The following is a 22,346-nucleotide window of genomic DNA, read 5'->3' as shown; positions in this document are numbered from 1 at the left end:
AATTTTTCTCATAAAATAGAGTTCTACTTAAACTAAATGGCAACTCAACCATTACAGTTTAATTGATATAATCAGTCATAAAGCAATGGCTGAATTAGATGGAAAAGATATTATTGACAAATTAATGCATTTCTTTTGATCTGAAGGCAATCTCAATAATTTCAGTTTGAAATTTATTATGATGTGACCAAGCAAGGGTAATCAAGAAAATTTTCTACAGTCTATGACTAGTTAATAACAGCTAAGGTCGATTCAAACTAGACTAAATTTTCTTGATCGGTATATTACCGATATTGTTGTAACCAGGTACAGGTTAACAAACAAAACTTGCAGTAGCTTGTTTTCTACTTGCCATAAATAGTTGATGGCGAAATGAGTGGGTAGAGAATATTAGAAAATATTATAGATCAGGATGATCCGAATAATATTGTAACCATGAGGTAATGGTTATAATAATTGAAATCATTTAATGAAGCTGGTGGTAATTGCTTTAATCCGTGTAAAGTGTTACGATGCAGTTAATTAACAGACGTTATTATACTGTGGGATAAAAGTGAATTACGTTGCAATTAATTATTCATGTGAAATGAATAAATTGCGTTTGATTGTGAGTCGAGATGTACTACAATCGGGGATTATTAGCTTCAGATTATGATTCAAATATTTTTCTAATATTTCACTTGGAAATAAAGTCGGAGGACTTACTATAAATTGGAATGAAATAATTATTATTTCAATTGGAATTAATTCTATGTTGGATCGAAAAGTTGTTTGTGCTGTGCTGTACAGATAAGATAAACGTTATCTCAACTGGCTAACTGCTATCGCCAAGCTTCTAGTCTGTAGAAGAGAATTACTTCTCCTTTTCAATAACAATTTATAAAATTGAATTCATGAGAATTCTAGCTTTTCCAGATATTCTACTGTTATTGAGTCAGTCTGAGTTTGATTGGGCTATTGTTAGTTTGGAATTAGATCACGTCTCGAGAGTGAATCTAATTTTTACTCAGCCTAACATCATGAGTTTATTGACGGTGCATAAGTTCATTCAATTGTTACTATTTTTGTGCTGATCGTTGTGATTATTTTTCGGAAAATCAATACTTCCAGAGTATGAGTTAATTAACAGCTTTTGTGTCATTATACACGCCTTGTGTGAATAATTACTTTGAAAAAGTAAATTAAGATTTATTTCGAGGTGAAATAAGTCTTGAAGTGAGAAAGAGAGATTGAGCAATAAATGTTCACTGATTGTGAATTAATTAGCAGATGTTATCTGTTATAATAAACACACTGTCATTTATATCCAATGGAAGGTTACTTTGCATAAGTAAATCATGTGATTGATTTCATTATTGAAATGAACAGTGAGAAGTGGAATATTGAGTTGAAATTTAAAGTTCCGATTTTATTATTGTGATTTAATGAGAAGGCTGAGATCCTCATAACAGATCGAAAATTAATTATTATTTCGACCACATTTAATTGTGATATAAAATCGAAATATGTGGTGTAACATCACAACTAGTGGCTTCATGTCAACCATATAATTCAGTATTCTACATCATATTGTCATCTCTCATCTTTTATTGTGAACAATAAGTTGCTGATACAATGAACTAAGTGAGGGTATCCATCACTCTGACACTTGGTAATTTTCCTGGACTCCATTTCGCCTCTATCAACTTCTGCCTCCTGTGAAGTGGTACATTGTTGTGTATCACGTTTCTTCTTGAGGATGGGGACTGCAACTTGAGTCTACTTCCTCGACGAGCTCCTGGAATTATTGGAGCTGTATCTCAGCTGACTATTGCTGAGACCACGACGAGTTCCTGGTCGTGTTGGAGATTCATCCCAGCTGTCTGAGGCTGGAAGTTGTGGCAGTGTGAGAACACGGCCATGCAGGGCGAAAGCCCGGCTCATGCAGTGTGCAAGCACGGCGAAGCATGGCAGTGTGAAAACACGGCCATGCAGGGCGAAAGCCCGGCACAAGCAGTGCGCGAGCACGGCGAAGCTAGGCAGTGTGAAAACACGGCCATGCAGGGCGAAAGCCCGGCACATGCAGTGCGCAAGCACGGCGAAGCAAGGCAGTGTGAAAACACGGCCATGCAGGGCGAAAGCCCGGCACATGCAGTGCGCAAGCACGGCGAAGCAAGGCAGTGTGAAAACACGGCCATGCAGGGCGAAAGCCCGGCACTTGCAGTGCGCAAGCACGGCGAAGCAAGGCAGTGTGAAAACACGGCCATGCAGGGCGAAAGCCCGGCACATGCAGTGCGCAAGCACGGCGAAGCAAGGCAGTGTGAAAACACGGCCATGCAGGGCGAAAGCCCGGCACATGCAGTGCGCAAGCACGGCGAAGCAAGGCAGTGTGAAAACACGGCCATGCAGGGCGAAAGCCCGGCACTTGCAGTGCGCAAGCACGGCGAAGCAAGGCAGTGTGAAAACACGGCCATGCAGGGCGAAAGCCCGGCACTTGCAGTGCGCAAGCACGGCGAAGCAAGGCAGTGTGAAAACACGGCCATGCAGGGCGAAAGCCGGCACATGCAGTGCGCAAGCACGGCGAAGCAAGGCAGTGTGAAAACACGGCCATGCAGGGCGAAAGCCCAGCACATGCAGTGCGCAAGCACGGCGAAGCAAGGCAGTGTGAAAACACGGCCATGCAGGGCGAAAGCCCGGCACATGCAGTGCGCAAGCACGGCGAAGCAGGCAGTGTGAAAACACGGCCATGCAGGGCGAAAGCCCGGCACATGCAGTGCGCAAGCACGGCGAAGCAAGGCAGTGTGAAAACACGGCCATGCAGGGCGAAAGCCCGGCACATGCAGTGCGCAAGCACGGCGAAGCAAGGCAGTGTGAAAACACGGCCATGCAGGGCGAAAGCCCGGCACATGCAGTGCGCAAGCACGGCGAAGCAAGGCAGTGTGAAAACACGGCCATGCAGGGCGAAGCCCGGCACATGCAGTGCGAGAGCACGGCGACTCATTGCAGTGCGGAAGCACGGCGTTTCCCTTGCAATGTTATTTGGGTTCTCAGAACCTGTCTGAGGTGTTGTTCACCTCGTTTTTTGTGTTACCCGCCCCTCCTGGCAGTGCGAGAGCACCGCGACTCTCATCTGCAGTGCGGAAGCACGGCGTCCTCGGCAGTGTGGAAACACGGCAACTCTGCAGTGCGGGAGCACGGCGGCCTCTTGCAGTGTGCAAACACGGCGTCTCAACGCAGTGCGAAAGCACGGCGCAGATCTTCAAGATCTTCTCTGAAGCTAGGCCTAGGATCTGGCCGGGTAGCTTGCTCATTTCTTCGGATGGTGCCGACGCATCACCACCGGTTGGCGAGGAACCAACCTGGCGCCCAGTTTATGTTCGGTCTATGTTGACCGGCGGAGAGGCGGCAGAATGTACTCAGGCATTTGGGACATTCTGTCTGCCGTTTACCCCTTCCATCCTCACCCCCCCTCTCCTCCCCCTCTCTTTTCCCCCCTTCCCTTAGTAGGAACAGTGTGTCACGATGTATATCGTAACTAGAGAAAGGAATTGAATTTAGGGCTCATTTATTCGACGCTCGGCTATCTTTCATAGAATCTGAGGGGTCAACGTTCAAGCCAGCCACTGGCCTACCGCTCAGCGATGCTGCGCATCCTCTCTCCCCTCCCTCTCGGTCACTGAGGGAGGCTCGAGAAAGGCCAGCAAGAGGCAGTCGAGTTCGGAGAGCCAAGTCGAGCGGTCGAGAGAGGTGAGAAGGAAGCAGCGAGCAGCTAGCAACGTCACAGTACACCAGTACTAAGTGAACTCCGATTCCTTCAGCGACCGGGAGTTGTGTCGAGGTTAAAGTCGTTTAGCCTCTCACACAGTGAACTCCACTGCTCTACACTCGTTTGGGCGAGTGTTGAACGACATTTAACCTGTTTGGACGACGGGTTGCCAGTTTCGACCAACGACAACACGTCAGGTTTGGTCGAAACCTGACTCCCCATTGGTAGGCCACCAGTGGGACATCGAGGCGAGAAAGGACATCTGGGAAGGTGTGGAAAAGCCTTTCCCGCAACTCCGCAGCCGATCCGGACCCCAGGAGGACAGCTGGTGCCCGGCCAGTAGGACTTAGGAAAGTCCAGAGTGCTGGCCGCCGCAGCGCACTAGTCCAGTGCGGGATCGCAAGAGGACGGCTGGGAAGGCCAGGAAAAGCCTTTCCCGCAACTCCGCGGACGATCCGGACCCCAGGAGGACAGCTGGTGCCCGGCCAGTAGGACTTAGGAAAGTCCAGAGTGCTGGCCGCCGCAGCGCACTAGTCCAGTGCGGGATCGCAAGAGGACGTCTGGGAAGGCCAGGAAAAGCCTTTCCCGCAACTCCGCGGACGATCCGGACCCCAGGAGGACAGCTGGTGCCCGGCCAGTAGGACTTAGGAAAGTCCAGAGTGCTGGCCGCCGCAGCGCACTAGTCCAGTGCGGGATCGCAAGAGGACGTCTAGGAAGGCCAGGAAAAGCCTTTCCCGCAACTCCGCGGCCGATCCGGACCCCCGGAGGACAGCTAGTGCCCGGCCAGTAGGACTTAGGAAAGTCCAGAGTGCTGGCCGCCGCAGCGCACTAGTCCAGTGCGGGATCGCAAGAGGACGTCTAGGAAGGCCAGGAAAAGCCTTTCCCGCAACTCCGCGGCCGATCCGGACCCCAGGAGGACAGCTAGTGCCCGGCCAGTAGGACTTAGGAAAGTCCAGAGTGCTGGCCGCCGCAGCGCACTAGTCCAGTGCGGGATCGCAAGAGGACGTCTAGGAAGGCCAGGAAAAGCCTTTCCCGCAACTCCGCGGCCGATCCGGACCCCAGGAGGACAGCTAGTGCCCGGCCAGTAGGACTTAGGAAAGTCCAGAGTGCCGGCCGCCGCAGCGCACTAGTCCAGTGCGGGATCGCAAGAGGACGTCTGGGAAGGCCAGGAAAAGCCTTTCCCGCAACTCCGCGGCCGATCCGGACCCCAGGAGGACAGCTGGTGCCCGGCAAGTAGGACTTAGGGAAGTCCAGAGCGCGGGCTGCCGCAGCGCACCAAACCAGTGCGGAACCGGAAGAGGACCTCTGGGAAGGCCAGGGAAAGCCTTTACCAGAGCTCCGCAACCAACCCGGACCCCGGGAAGACACCCGGTGCCCGAGGACTAAGACTTAGTCCCGACACGAAACCCTTTCTCACGACTAACACCGTAAGGTTCCTGTTCCCTTCTTTCCGCGACCAACCCTGTTTGGCAGTGCGAAAGCACGGCCCCTCTTTCCTAAAAGAGGGAAACATTCCTCCAAAGCACTCAAAACCCTGTTTCAACCCCCAACCCGAGCGAGGGTGGTTGACGGACGCCCCACCAAGACTCCCGTCCCCTGCCGCGGCCCTCCCCAGTCGCCGACTGAGTTTAGCCGGCCCAGAGCGACACTGGGAACTCTGATAGAGAAAGGTGTGGGCAAAAATCTACTCAGAATTTAATCCCTTGGAGAAGATGACTTCGGCCACCAACAATCCAGGACTACCAGGAAATTCGGATCGCCGCCAACAGCTTATAAAAATTCAGCACGTGAGTGATAAATAGTCGAAATATAAAGTTAGGGCGCCCTCAGTGCTTCGAGTGAAATAAATATAAAAGCTAGCTCGTCGGAAAGGTTATAAATATTAAGAAATTAATATAAAAAACTTGTGCAAGTCTTAAAAAGGTATGAGAAATATTTTATTAAATAAGAATAAGTCAATTTACAGGTCCAAGGTACACAAATAGAAGGAATATTAAATTCTACTCTTGTAATATTAACGCTCACTCAATCATTGATTCTATAATTTACAGGTCCAAGGTACACAAATAGAAGGAATATTAAATTCTACTCTTGTAATATTAACGCTCACTCAATCATTGATTCTATATAATAATTTGTAATAATATAATGTAGCTCTTGTTCAATGGATAAATTGATCTATCTATTTCCATCAGAGGCCGAACCTTATGCCCTGAGAGATATTATATTATTGAGAAATATACTGAAAACTACAGAAATTAATATATTTATAATCCTTGATTTATCGATTTATTATTCTATAATTTTTGGAATAAGATATAAAGTGAGATTGCCTAAATCGACAAGCAACAGCAAGTCGATACCATAAGCTGCATACAAATAAATGCATATTATCAATAAATTAAAAAAGCACATGGTAATATTTCGTGCTAAAGAGCTATAGAATAGTGTACTAGTCTGTGATATTTTATCTTGATATATTTGTTGTATATATTTTGTTGCTCTATATATTTTCCATATTTATCCGACTTTTTTAATATTATTCGTACAATATATGTATCAAATTATTTATGGTGTACCATTTATTTCATTCCCTAATACCACGCAGGACAAATCTCATATCTATTTATTAATTATCAGTATTAAATTATTAAGGGAGTTACCATCCAATTTTATCAGTAATGGAATAAGCTGGTTTACACAACAGTATATTGCATTGTTACTTAAATTCTTTGTTACTATTCATTATAATCACTATAATCATATAATCACTATAATCACTATAATCATTGTTACTATTGGAAACAATACATTCCAAAGATTTTCTATAAATTGTTCAAAGCAATAAACTGCAGGAACTCCTGAGCGAGCCTATAAAGATTTATCGAATTTGTATTCTAGAAGACCATGACCAGACTTATATATTTTAACTCTCATGCTTCACCGATTGCAGCCAAGCCGAGGCAAATCGTTATTCATTAAAAAAATAACGTCAGAATATTTATTATAATATTACCGAAACTTATATTTTATTACTTGGTAAATAATGATAATGAATCAACCTAACCACAATATTCCTTGAAACTGTTCCTCATTCATTTTGTAACAAAAATGTATTAAATATAAGAAAATAAATAAGTAGACTACTGTATATATATGAACTAGAAAAGTTTCACCATTAATTTTCCTTTGACAATCTGTATCGAAATCATGTATTACATGACCACCTTCCCATTTGAAATAATTTATTTGTTTATTACTCAACGCATGAAATCACAACAGTACGTAAAGCCGTGTTTTCGTAACGGGCAGACGACAGAATTCACTTTCAATTAACATTGGTTCTTATGGGAGTGTTCACCCATCGACAGAAAGTTGAGCAGAAAAAAAGAACTGTTCAAATCAGAAACGAACTGTCGTTCATTTTGCCGTTCTTTTTAAGGCCTATCAACACAATGCTATTTTGCTTCGACCGATCACTGCTCGTGAACCGTTTTGTCGAAAAAGAACTAATTTCGGGATTCTGTCGACGGGAACAGACAGCTTCGAATTCTTTTTCTGCTCTGATCACGTGACACCGGCAGAATAATTCTTTCTCTGGATCAGACGCCATGTTCTTTTTAACCTCAATCTTTGATTGTTGGTTGGTTTGTTTTGATATTATTTTGCTGTCGGTTGTCAGATTTCGGATTGCTACTATTATACTGTGAAATTAATTTGCAGTAGAAAATTGAGGTTTAAAATATTTCCATTGATTTCTTTATTCTTATAATTTTTACAAGAGAAATTGAAAATGGATTTACAACAGAAAGGCGTAAAATTCATTATAAAATTGATGTGACAGTTCAAAGTTTTGTACTTTCCAGACCTGCACAACGAATTACCTATTTGAAAAATAGAATATGGTTAAAAATTGCTGATATGATAGAGGATTCAAGTAAGTAGACTTAAAATTCTCATAATAAAGTAGGCTAGATCTACCGTACACAATTTAATATAGTTTTTATAAGTAGACTCCCAGCATGTTTACAATTTTTATTCAGGTAGCCTAAGCCTACTGTAGTAGGCCTTTAATAACCTAGTCTCTAGGTCTAAATTGCTATCTTTTTCATTTTTCAAGAAGTTAGAAGTTGACAAAAGTTTATTTATTTAAAGTATAATTTCTAGTATTTAATAATAATGTAATTGTAAAGCCTAGACTAGGCTGTTTGTTTATGGTAGAGAATTATCACAAGAAAGAGATAAATCTAATCAATTATTTAAACTCATTCAAGCTTGATTGATTAGATTAACATTAAATGATCAGATTCAAAACATTATTCAACCAAGATAACATTTTGCATTTCATTATAAGATAAGATAGCATTTCATGCTAACAATCTTTTAAACTTTCATTGAGTTGGCCTAATCACAAAATACATTTTTTATAATGCAGCTAGTAGTTTACACAAACCGATTTATTGAAAATAACATCATTATTTGACTTTGAAGTATTTCATTACATTCTTAGTCCTAAACTTCCATTATCCTTGCTGTACCTCAAAATATTGTAAACCCATAGTTTATCAATACAATAACAAAACTAACCTGACTATTAGAACATTTACTTTGTCTTTGGTACCTATCTATAATTAATCTTCTTTTAATTAATTTAAATTCACTTGGAAACAAAATTACATAGATTGTTAACCTATAGAAATAACTTGATCAGAGTCAGTGTAATTGAATATTGAAAGAAGATAAAATAGGTACTATTTTTCTGGTTGACCATTGCTACCAAACTCATTTAAAACTAAAATAGTAATGTATTTGAAACACTTATTCATGCTCTATAGATCGATATATTGCGTGAGGCCAGGTAAATCAATGTAAATAGTATAAATTAAAACACGAGACACACAACATAGATCGATAATAAAGACACTGGAAAACTTACATTATAATCGGAAATATTCAAGGAACTGTGTCCCTTTTCTCGACCGAACAGAGAGTGTAATGTAAGTTATTTAGTGTTTTTAATCTAAGCTATCCATGTCGTGTGTCTCTTGTTTTAATTTATATTATAAAACTTTAAAGTGTTTTCTGTTATGTGCTACGAATGTAAGTAGGCTATATACTTATAGTATGTATAGTCTATCTAATGTAAATAGTTTTTCGAGGCCCAGTTCACTTCTAATTTATTCAAAGTCCAAACTAAGTATTATCATTGATGATTAACTTCACTTTATCTCCAAAATGGATATATGTTGAAAGATTAAATATGTTTCTTTTTTCAGGTACTATTTACAAACAAAATATTGAAGAGAATGTGCTCAAAAGGAAATGCATATGAATTCTTTTTTGTTGACCAGGATGGAAAAATTCTTTGGAACCCATGGTTAGAATAAGTTAGTTAGGTAAGATAAAATTACACCCATTTTTCAAACTTCATATAGGCGATGTCATTTTATACAGTTTCCCATTTTTTTCAAAAAGTTTATCCACTTCGATGTTTTATTATCGACTTGATGTTAGATATTCAAATAGTAAGACATAACTATGGTATGTGACTAAAATAATTGAAATACTGACTGAATTTTGAAATCATTAATAGCTTACAGTATACAATATTTCGAAATAACGTGAAACCACATGAGATGAAGATGGACAGTTGAGAAGAATGTTTAAAAAATAATGTATTCACTGTTTCAGGGAATAGAGCTGTTCATAAAATTTGGGATTCCTTCCATAAAGAAATAATTTATGTAACAGAATCTAATAATGTGATAACATTAAATCAATAATTTGATGTTAAAATGTTATCACATTATTAGATTTTGTTTCATAAATTTCTTTATGGAAGGAATCCCAAATATTATGAACAGCTCTATTCTCTGAATAGATAAGTGAATACATTGTTTTTAAAACAATCTTCTCAAATGTCCATCTTGATCTTGAGTGAATGATGAACTTTATGAATGACCATACATTAGAACTATGAATAGATGACTTCAAAAATTCACTCAGCAAGTGCTGGTAGAAAACACTGAATAATAGCTTTAATGACAGTGATTCCACCTTTTAAAATTTATGATTGAATTTATTAAATGCCTGCATTATTTTGAGAGATTCATGTATTTACAGTTTGGTATTTATTTTCAAATCACTTAGTTCTACTTATAATGTTGTAGATAATCATCATTTCAGATTAAGCAATTAATTTATTGATTATTCCCATTTGTTTCATTAAACTTGTTTCTCTGAATGTAGAACTAATAATTACTTTATGCAGTACATTTTGGAAGAGTTTAGTAAACCAAACGGTCGAAAAGTAGGCCTACTGACCACAGAAATAAATGAATTGTTCATGGTATCCAAAAATATGCTGTTCACCAACAAGTTCTTTTGACCTTGGGGCACACTGATTAATCCCAATTCCTGCATGGAGATTTATTTATTTATTCAATCAATCATTCAGAATTACACAACTTACAGATTGATGCTAATAATAATTTAACTGATTGTTGGTTTATTATTTCTCATATAATATTACTTTGTCATTATTGGGGGGTTTCTTCCCAAGAAATATAATTAAAAACTTATACAGATTACAAACAATCAATTCCAGAATTCACTTTGCAAAGTTTTTTTATGATGAATAATAAATAATTATCAATAACTTTTTGATTTCAGGCCTAGAGGTGTACCAGCCAGAAGTAGAGGATGACAAAGAAAATCAACTATGAATAATATTCCATGTATATGATTCATGTATGATGTAGTAGCCTACAGAAGAAAGAGATGGACTAATCTAAGAAATATATTCATTTTTCAGTACATCTTGATGTATTTATTTAATGTTATTCATAATAATATCTTCTTTTTCTGATCGCTCCTGCTAACTGCTTCAATTCAGGTAGTTTTGAAGAAAACAGCAAGTGACATGAAATTAATAAAATATGTTTTAATTGTTTATACTTGAGGGATTTTTAAAACTATATTTAACCCAAAAGCATCGAACTCTTATTAACAACTTTATTGGTTCTGTATGGCTTCTGCTTTTTTGGAACTAATAAAATTATTTAACATTGCTGACTGGCAAATGCTATAGGTAACACGTAGTTAAATAATAGACTTGAATTGGATATAAAAATAGGGTATCACAATTATTATGTATTGTATTAAGAATTAAGTAATAGTACTTATTTACTGCATTGAAGGGGTAATAATTCTTTGAATATGAAAAATAACTTAAGCAAAAGTTGAAAATATGATGTTCCAAGCCACATCAAATATAATCACTTTCAATTCTACCTTTTAGGCTATATTTCCAAGGTTTTGATTAAAATTGATAAGCTTTTAGAACATTATAGTGAATAAGGAGTTTGAAAGGCTACTCTAATTCTAATTAATACCCTAATAAAGTATTAATTTTAATAGGGCAACTTTAATGGTTAATTGTAGAAAATAACTAGTAGGCCTACCCTAAAATATTCAAAATAAGCATGACCAGTTTCTAATTATGTCATTGTCAAGAGAGTCCTTATTGAAAATGTCGAAACTAATCATGTTTCATTTTGGAATATCACAAGGGTACTAGTTACCTTCTATAATTAATAAATATTCATCCATTTTAAAATAGGCTATGTGTTATTTAAAGTACCATAACAGAACTCGTTTATTAAAGCAAGATATAGTTATCTCAACAATAATTATTAGAATTAGTTCGCCTGTTTGAATACACTTTGTACATGTCATATGTGTTAATCTATAATAATAATAATTTCCAATATTCGTATAGTTTTTACTGGTGAGGAGTCCCTAATTGAACATTGCCTGAGAAGGCATATTGATTTAGGCAGTCAATTGGCCTCACGATTCTTATACATGATTGTATATCAGCCGGGACCGTACCCATCCAATGATCAAAAAGGGGACTGCTAAAATAAAATTGCCTAAAAAACGTTTACAATATTGATATCCCTTGGTGTAATATATCCCATAGATTCCAAAAATGCCAAAATTAAAGCACTTATTTGTTATTTATTTATTGATTTTCTTTTCGATAGAGCTTCAATAGGCCTTTGAAGTTGAATACGGTACTCATAGTAGGTAGGCCTACCTATAAACGATGTGATTCAAAGAACATGCATTGACTCTGAAGGCAATTGATTCTAGTTAATAAAATAATTATAATAATATCTTATTAATAATGGAATGCTTCTAGTTAATAAAATAATATCTTATTAATAATGAAATACAATCAGTTACTTCAAATAATTTACCCTTACAAATTTCAAGCATAGGAAATGAAAAGTTAACTCTTAGATTGACATGCCTATAAAGCATAGAATTTTGCATAATTATTGAAGTAACTAATAATTGTGGAAAAGTTATCTGAGTTTTAAAAAGCAATTAATTCACTTTATTGAATTAAATCTCCAATAATCATTTCAGAATTACCTTTTGGACAACCCAAAAAGTTCATTACCCATAACACATAAAGCAAAATTCATGTCAAAGAACTAGTTCTTTGAATTTCGCGTTGAAATATTGCTTTCAGAAAAATTAAGGTACCCAAATTTGTGAATTTCTATACGTTTCAAGGTCCCCTGAGTCCAAAAAAGTGGTTTTTGGGTATTGGTATGTTTGTATGTATGTATGTGTGTGTGTGTGTGTTGTGTGTGTGTGTGTGTGTGTGTGTTGTGTGTGTGTGTGTGTTGTGTGTGTGTGTGTGGTGTGTGTGTGGTGTGTGTGTTGTGTGTGTGTGTGTGTGTGTGTGTGTGTGTGTATGAGTGTATTTATTCATTTATTTATTCAATCATTCAGAATTACACAACTTACAGAAAAGTACCACAGGCTTATAAGCCCAAAACGGTTCCAATTCTAATTTATACAACAGTCCAAATGTAGCTGGGTTATGTGTCACTTAACATTCATCAATTAAACACTCAATTTACAATTCAAAACACACAAAAATCATTTTTAAATCAAAAAAATACTTCTAAATTGAATTAAATCAATCACAATTAATTAGAAAATTCCAAACTTTTGAAAAGCTTTGTATGTTTGTGTACACGATATCTCATCCCACAATATTAACGGAATGACTTGAAATTTGGAACTCAAGGTCCTTATAATATAAGGATCTGACACGAACAATCTCAATCAAATACAATTCAAGATGGCGGCCAAAATAGCGAAAATATTGTCAAAAACAGGGTTTTTGCGATTTTCTCGAAAACGGCTCCAACGATCTTGATCAAATTTATACCTAAAAAACGTCTCCAACGATTTTGATCTAATTTTTACCTAGAATAGTCATTGATAAGCTCTATCAACTGTCACAAGTCCCATATCTGTAAAATTTTCAGGAGCTCCACCCCATCTATGCAAAGTTTGATTTTAGATTTCCAATTATCAGGCTTCAGATACAATTTAAACCAGAAATTTGAAGTGGAGAAGATTCAGAATGAAGATCTCAACAATTAATGTTCAGTAACATTTTCACCTGAAATTGAAAACAAGCTCGAAATTCGAGAAAATGTGATTATTCAATTGCAAACTGTTGGCAACTGTTGATTCTATAAGTCATTCACTACGAAGAGATAGCAGACCTCGTGTGTCTCCAGCGTTATTGTCCTGTCAACAGCTGGCTCAGAGTTTTGAATTGTAGACTTGTGATGCGCGTGAACACTAGTGTCTGGTGATCAATTTTCATAACGGCAAGGAAAGTTGTGTGAGTGCGCGACATCAGATTTATATATTTTTATATCTGGTTATTTGGTTATTCATGCTCAACGGATCTCGAAAACGGCTCTAACGATTTTCACGAAATTCGGAACATAGTAGGTTTATGATATAAAAATTCGATTGCACTAGGTCTCATCCCTAAGAAAACTCCCTGAAGGACATGAAAAGTATCATTTATCCTTGGAAAAACAGATGATAATTCCGTCGTCTGTCGATAACAGAAGATGCGTGTGCCTGTGTGCGAGATCAGCTGTGTAATCAATTAGCTTACCGTATCTCGCGAGAAATCTAGAAATTTTAATTGACTTGATCAAAATAATCTGATTTGTTGACATGAAATGTTATATCATCATATTCAAAGTTGATCATTATTTCACAGTTCTAAGTAATATTAGTGAGTGTTATTTAATTTGGTTTGTATATAATCTAAATTAAAACTTTTTTGTTTTCAAATGTCTGGACTGAAAATTGAGCCTGAATTCATGGTGTATGGAACATAACCTAGGTTACTTTCTGGACTATTTATAGTGTATAAATCAAAATTTGGGGAAGAAACAATTTTGGGCTGTGCCTGTTAGTCCTTCCACAATCATTTTAAATAATTGTGTTCTGTTTATCAATCTATATATATGAAAGCGAAATGGCACTCACTGACTGACTGACTGACTGACTGACTCACTCACTCACTCGCAAAACTAAAAATCTACCGGACCAAAAACGTTCAAATTTGGTAGGTATGTTCAGTTGGCCCTCTAGAGGCGCACTAAGAAATCTTTTGGCAATATTTTAACTCTAAGGGTGGCTTTAGAGGGTTTAAAGTTTGTCTTTAAGCATGTATATTCTTTGTCTTATTATAATTGAAAAATGGCCATACCATATGTTAATATAGAACTATATAATCTAGAGAGAGTACCTCTTAGAAACAGTTGTTCTGGTAACTAAATTAAAAATTTTGTCAGGTTGGCATTAAGTTGAGTTGACTTTGTTAGGTTAGCACCAAATTGAAGATTGAAATGCATTTATCGCGGAAAAATTGATTGGGCACTGCTACTTCAATCAGAGCTATTCCTGGGAATATTATATTACTAACCGTCAGGCTCGCTTCGCTCGCCATAACCGTTTAGCCAGACGTTTAGTCTGGACCCCCGACTGGATCGTCCTAACATATGATAAAAATGCTCGAATGAAAAATGCAGGTGAGCGAAGTGAGCCTGCTGATCTCATTCCTGGACGATTCAGTCGGGGGTCCAGACTAAACGTCTGGCTAAACGGTTATGGCGAGCGAAGCGAGCCTGACGGTTAGTAATATAATATTCCCAGGAATAGCTCTGATTGAAGTAGCAGTGCCCAATCAATTTTTCCGCGATAAATGCATTTCAATCTTCAATTTGGTGCTAACCTAACAAAGTCAACTCAACTTAATGCCAACCTGACAAAATTTTTAATTTTAGACGGATATGGCGAGCGAAGCGAGCCTGACGGCTAGTAGATTATAAATAAATAGCAAGCGAAGCTCGGTGCCCCGATATTAACTAATAATATCAGTAGTCAACTGGTTAACAAAATTGGAAATCACTGAAGTATCAGCTTGTATTTTCTCATGCAAAAGGGCCAGGCTGATACGATTGAGTTTGAGCCGATAGTTCATAATAATATGACTAGTAGAAGCCCAAAATAGTTGGAATAAATGTGCTTCAATCAGAGTGTAAGATGTTTATGGAACTTGAAGTAGGAAAGGGTATGCAGTTAGTCCAGGTGTATAAAAATATACAGATTATTAACTTCGTTTCAAATGAACTCTCCAGCCCATTAAATTCGAGGTAACGAGGCAACAAGGGTTCAGCCTATAGAGTAGGTCGAGGCACATTAGCTAACGTTTTCCTTTCTCACCCCGTTTTATCAAATCCCCCATTTTAAAATTCACCAATAATTGTCCACTAATCATGGCGCGCTCCATTTCGCGCCCCATTTGGCATAATCAATAAAATCAAGTCGGTTCAGATCAATTCAATGAACCGCGAATCGAGCTGTCGAGCGTTTAGCGAGCGCCCATAAAACGTTCAGTTCGATAGTATTTTAGCGTTTGTGACCAATGTTTCTTTGGTGAAATTTGATAAATGAATCGAGGTGTAGCTATGGTGAAAGTGATATTTTCGAGCTCAAAATTTAAGTGATTTTATTCTATATTTTGTGAATATTTGAAGTTTGGTTTTTGTTTTAACGGAAATTTCATTATCAATTTATCTAAATTTGAAATTCTTTGTTTTATTCTGATTCATAGTTTCAGATTGAAGATTTGGTGTTGAAATTGAAGTGAACATAACCTATATAATATTTGTACGATTTGTGACAAAATCAGGAAATTGAAGAAGTTTTGGGCAATAGCCTGTTTTTTCTTTTCCGACTATTGTATTGTTCGCTCTATCTAATAAATAAATAAATAAATAATGTTTACGTTGTAATGTGGTGCCCTATAATGATTCTATTTTGATATTATTTTAACCTTGTTTTCAGATAACCATTCTGATTATAAATAATGATGTTTTTTGTCTGATGAGATTTCATATGATTGGAGAATGAGGAATTATGCAATAAGTTTTATAAGGTGTTTAAAATGTGTCATATCAAATATTCCAAGCATTGTATTGGAACAATTTCGTTGTTAAATTGCTTGTTTCTAAACACTAATTATCAACCTAACATGAATTTATTCATTACTTGGATGAACTTGAATTGACACAACTTCAGCTTTAACTATAGTAGTTTACAGCGTAAATCTTCCTACTATAATGTACTGTATCAAAGTATAATTTACTTGAAACATTTTACATGAACTAGAACAGCTGCCTTGATGGGAGAAATAAGGCAACACAGTTTTGTTAAACAATAATACAAAACTAAATGTAGTGCATAAAATAATAGTGGAAAATTTAAAAATTGAATCCAATATTCCTTTAAAAGCATTATTTTTCTATTTTCACAGAAATGAAACGAGAGTAATTCTAGAGAGAATTTTGACTAGAATAACCTGCATAAAATTGTAAGATAAATACAATACACAATCTTATGCAGGTTATTCTAGTTAAAATTCTCTCTAAAATTACTCTTGTATCATTTCTGTGAAAATAGAAATGCTTTTGAATGGATATTGGATTCAATTTTTAAAATTGTCCACTATTATTTATGCACTACATTAACTTTTGTATTGTTGAACAATATTGTGTTGACTTATTTCTCCTATCATGGCGGCTGTTCTAGTTCGTGTAAAAGGTTTTAAGTAAATTATACTTTGATAAAGTACATTATAGTAGGAAGATTCACGCTGTTAACTACTATCGTTGAAACTGAAGTTGTGTCAATTCACACGCAATACACAGCAATAATGAATATGATACAGCTCAACACGAAAAAACATGTACACTGAGAGCATAACTTACACTGAACAATAAAATTAATTTAATAAAAAAAAATTAAAAATTATAGAAAATTATATAAAAAAATCAATTCAACACAACAAAACGCAAAACTGGATTACACTTCGAATAAAACCCCTTAACAGAAGAGGTTTCAATAATTTATAAAATAATTTTCATGACAAATCATATAATCATCTGTGTTGGTTTGAGTTTTATTTTGCTGTGTTATACAGTATTTTGTATTTTGTTGAAAAATTATGAGCGATTCCTTCACTACTGATTCGTGATTCACTCTTGAGGACCAATGGAACATAAAAGTGCGTACAGTTATACGCGCTGCAAACATGAGCAATTCATTTTTAATCAGCTGACTATATCTGTATCTTTACAGAACCGATATAAGATATAGATATAAAAAGCTTGGCATCAGCTGATTAAAAGTGAATTGCTCATGTTCGCGGCGCGTATATCTGTACGCACTTTTATGTTCCATTGGTCCTCAAGAGTGAATCACGAATCAGTAGTGAAGGAATCGCTCATAATTTTTCAACAAAATACAAAATACTGTATAACACAGCAAAATAAAACTCAAACCAACACAGCATGATTATATGATTTGTCATGAAAATTACAAACTTTTCAACTTTTATGAGACTTTATGCGTACAACTTTTCATGAGAGTCTTACCTTAATAGTTTATATATATATATATATATATATATTATATATATATATATATATATATATATATATATATATATATATATATATATAAAAGCGAAATGGCACTCACTCACTGACAGTCAGTCTCACTCACTCGCTGACTGACTGACTCACTCGCAGAACTGAAAGTCTACCGGACCAAAAACGTTCAAATTTGGTAGGTATGTTCAGTTGGCCCTTTAGAGGCGCACTAAGAACGGATTCGGAGAAATTTCCAAAGATACGCCCAAAATCTGCGTTTTCTCGTGCTTTCTCAGCTTTATAGAGAACAAATGAACAGAACATGTTCAAATTCACTACAGAAGCTCAGCTGGGGTGTAATAATGTTGCTCGAATGAGGAATGCAGGCGAGCGAAGCGAGCCCGCTGATCTTATTCTTGGACGATCCAGTCGGTGGTCCAGGGGGCGGAGCCCCCTGCCTAGAAGGATATGGCGAGCGAAGCGAGCCTGACGGCTAGTCCTATATAAGAATCACAATAATGGTTGAAGTACAACATCTTAAACCTCGTACATGTCCCCAATCAAATCAATAGCAGGCCACCAAACTCTCTTTTTGGGACAAAGCAAAATCACAACCAACAATGAACTTGTTCCAACGTGAAAAGCGTTTCTGTCGGTGAAAAGTGCTGGAAAATCGGACCGCCGGTGGAAAATTCAACGTGAAAACCCTCCACTTCTACTTGAGGTGACTACATCTAGCTTTTCCGGGCCACGCTATCGGCAGGCACAGAAAGTAAGGCACCTGGAAAATGGAAAAACCCGATTTTCACTGCTATCGGTGAAGAGGACAAGATAACAGCAGTGAGTAGAGGGTGGAAGAGAGAGTGTGAGTGAGAGAAAGAGCGAAGGTAAGAGAGCAAATAGAGCGCATGAGAGCAAACACACATCCCTTATCTCTGTACAAATCAAACATGGAGTCTGCACGTAATGGAATCCACTTATCGAGCCTCTTCCCTTTCTTCGTCATCTCCTTCCTCTTCTTCACCATTCTTCTCTTTCATAATTTTCCTTCTCTCTCATCTTAGTGTGTTCCTTTTTGATCTACTTCTTTCTATTTTTACTGCCCCACTTCTTCTACTTTTTCCTACTCATTTTTCCACTAATAATAAATTTCTATAATAGATATGCCATATTTTTATCTCTTTTCTGTCCGAAACATGTTGTGATAAAATATTTCGAAAAAAGGGTACTGAGATTTTTATTTTTTTATATTCTATAATAGACATTGGCTATTCTGTTTGTTAATTATATTTTCCTGTTCAGCCTATAAATGATTTGGCGACGTGGCTGAGATGGAAGAATATGGAGCATCCAACAAGATAGAACATCCATATCTCTCAATGACGAACGAGGATAGCAAACCACTGTTAATTAATCAGGTGCCAATTTCATAACTTGAATCTCACTGAGGCCTCTTCTTGGTAAGATTTGAAATGCTTTAATAGAAAAGTTGATAATGAAAGGATCACACTGACCTTGACCTGACTTTGGGAATTTATTTCAATTAATTCGAGACTACCTTAATTCCAACAGAAAAGTGATTAATTTTTTCATAGTTTTGATCAATATAAACATAAAATATTGGAAAATCACAAAAATGTTAAGCCAGTTACACACACACACACACACACACACACACACCACACACACACACACACACATCAATTAATTTTCGGTTGTACGATATTTTGCAGTCCTCATGAATCCTATCAGATCAAACGGAACTTGACAAACATTATCTGTTTGGAATGATTTGTTCAATCTAATAGGATTTTTCAGGACTAGTGTAGCTAGCCTTGAATTCCTCATCCAACAATTCATTTCAACTAAACAAGAATTGCCATACTAATTAGAACAGTGATTATTCTTGCAAGAAGAATATCTTTACTTATTCATTACTAGTATCAGAGATAATACTAGAAATAATAGTATCTTACGTCACATGGACGGGGAGGGGCCTTTTACTTGGACGTGAATGTCTTTTGCAGTGCTCGAATGAAATTCTAGTCTCGGTTAACGCCTCGACTAGAATTTCATTCGAGCACTGCAAAAGACATTCACGTCCAAGTAACTTACACTATCATATAATAATCTAAAGAAGAATAATTGAGAAATAGAAAACATTACCTACATGTGCTGAAGTTACTACATGCTTTTTATAAACATAACCCAGTTTACAAGTTCTGAATCAGGAATTTTGAGAAAGTTGACGAAACTTCCACCTGGAGCACTGAAGGTGATTTTTTTGTAGCAGTTTTGCTGTTCGTATTTCGGATCTAGGAAACATACTTGACTGTAAAGAAAACATATGGTTTCATTACATTATAAGAGCAGCTCTTGGAAGACCACGACTTTATTCAAGTAGAGAAATTTTCATCGAACTAAATGTCCCGACTCTGAGGCTACATTAAAAGAGTAATTCTTTACATAAACAAACATAGAAATCAGTTTAAAATTCATACAACTCCCTATAACATACAGGCAAACGATACGTACAAATAGATTTAACATACATCTCATAAAGCTTACTATATGCAGACATCAACTTCAATACTATTGCAATAATTACTTAATCAATAAAATACCACTAGATTTTGTCAACAAGAATATAACTGAGAATTTAAATAGAATTATACAGGAATGGATTGACAGGAACATCTACTTTAAATTAATCTAATGAATAAGAGTTTGAGATACATTCGTGTATGTCTAAATTTTAGGATGTTGAGGATATGATTTAATATTTTTGCTTTTGTTTTGTATTCTTTCTTTTCTTTATTACTATTGTGATTTTATTTTGTATCATGTAATTACAATTGATTCACACCTGCACTCAGGATCTCCTTTGCAGGTTGTTATTAAACTTAATTGTTGATAATAATATAGTGTATGTAAATTATGTATCTATTTTGAAGAGACAATAAAGCAATTTCAATTTCAATTTCAATAGAGAATGCTGTAATGAGAATCATATGTTTATTTGTTCTGCAAAAACTGTTTACCGGCTTGATTTCATGAATGTAAAACAGCTGAAATTGAATGACTATGACAAAAATCTGGTGTGGCGCACACACACAATTTTCCTTGCCGTTATGAAAATTGATCTCCTGACGCTAGTGTTCCCGCGCATCTCAAGTCTACTATTCAAAGATTTGAGCCAGCTGGTGACAAGGCAATAACGCTAGAGACACACAAGGTCTGCTATCTCTTCATAGTGAGTCATTTAATAGGATCAACAGTTGTCAGCAGTTTGTAATATATTGGATAATCACATTTTCTCGAATTTCGAGCTTATTTCCAATCTTAGGTGAAAATGTTACTGAACATTAATTGTAGAGATTCTCATGCTTAATCTTTTCCACTCGGAATTTCTTATTCAAATTGTATCTGAAGTCTGATAATTGGGATTCTAAAATCGAAGGGGCGGAGCTCCTGAAATTTTTACAGATATGGGACTTATGGCAGTTGATATAGCTTATCAATTACTATTCTAGGTATGAATTTGATTAAAATCGTTGGACCCATTTTCGAGAAAACCGCGAAAAACCCGGTTTTTGGCAACCTTTCCGACATTTTAGTCGCCATCTTGATTTGCATTGGATCGGAATTGTTCGTGTCGGATCCTTATAGGATGAGGACCTTTAGTTCCAAATTTCAAGTCATTCCGTTAATTGGGAGATGAGATATCGTGTACACAGACGCACATACACTCATACACACACACACACACACCACACACACACACACACACACAACACACACACACACACACACATACACACACACACATACATATATACATATATATATATATACAGATCAATACCCAAAAACCACTTTTTTGGACTCAGGGGACCTTGAAACGTATAGAAATTTAGAAATTGGGTTACCTTAATTTTTTTCGGAAAGCAATACTTTCCTTACCTATGGTAATAGGGCAAGGAAAGTAATAGTATATTTCGCACCTAGGGCCGAAAATGAGATATTTCCGGCTCGAAATCGGTTTTTAAGTCCGAGGCCGTAGGCCGAGGACTAGAAAAGATTGAGAGCCGGAAATACATTTTTGCCCATGGTGCGAACACTATTTTTCGCCACACCAAAAAAAAAAACTTCCCATTATATAAGAAATTAAAAAATAAATAAAATTCAAACAGCCTATTTTGATAGTTAGAATCTTGGTTATGACAACTTTCACTGTCAATTAATTTCAATATTACTAATTAATAATTTACAATAGTGACAATATTTTTATACTATTAATATTTCAAATAATTGTTTGAATTTTTATAGCTTGCGCTTTGCGCCTGGTGCAATATCTCATGGATAGATGGATGAATAGAATTTTCATTACTATTTTGAAATAATGTGATTAAAAAATTAATATAATTGCATATTTCTTAGTTTTGTCTTAAAATATATCTAAAAAATTGATTGAAATTTAAATTATGGTAACTAATATAAAAAATAGCCAATAAAAGTCGAAATTCATCGACAAAAAAAATGTCACTGACCAAGATTCGAATCTAGATCATGTTTGTAATTCACTGAGCTTTGAGTTCTGATGTATTACGCCTTTACGCTCTCGGCCATTGCATATTTTTGATCGAAGAGGCCTGTAAGTCAGGTAACGTATGTAGGCTACTATAATATAGTGTAGGCCTATAGCGGCAAACTTGAAGCCGGTTTGCCGGCTTTTTCACAACAAAATATTGCTCTGAAAATAGTTAAAT

The 22,346-nt window shown here is 36.7% G+C and overlaps 1 protein-coding gene and 1 long non-coding RNA gene across 2 annotated transcripts in view; both read left to right on the top strand.

The window, feature by feature from the left end:
- LOC111049624 (head-specific guanylate cyclase) overlaps nucleotides 1-22,346 on the top strand; it is a 308,894-nt gene that overhangs the window by 94,408 nt on the left and 192,140 nt on the right. The gene's annotated exons all lie outside the window — the stretch shown is intronic.
- LOC120353815 lies at nucleotides 7,032-10,958 on the top strand. Its single transcript, XR_005572623.1, has 3 exons — nucleotides 7,032-7,682; nucleotides 9,022-9,141; nucleotides 10,418-10,958. It is a non-coding gene; the product is annotated as an uncharacterized LOC120353815 (long non-coding RNA).

This window comes from Nilaparvata lugens, chromosome 12, assembly GCF_014356525.2.
Source record: "Nilaparvata lugens isolate BPH chromosome 12, ASM1435652v1, whole genome shotgun sequence".
Taxonomy (NCBI): Eukaryota; Metazoa; Arthropoda; class Insecta; order Hemiptera; family Delphacidae; genus Nilaparvata; species Nilaparvata lugens.
The sequence above is the reverse complement of the archived record's forward strand: the minus strand, read 5'-3'. Positions and strand labels throughout refer to the sequence as shown.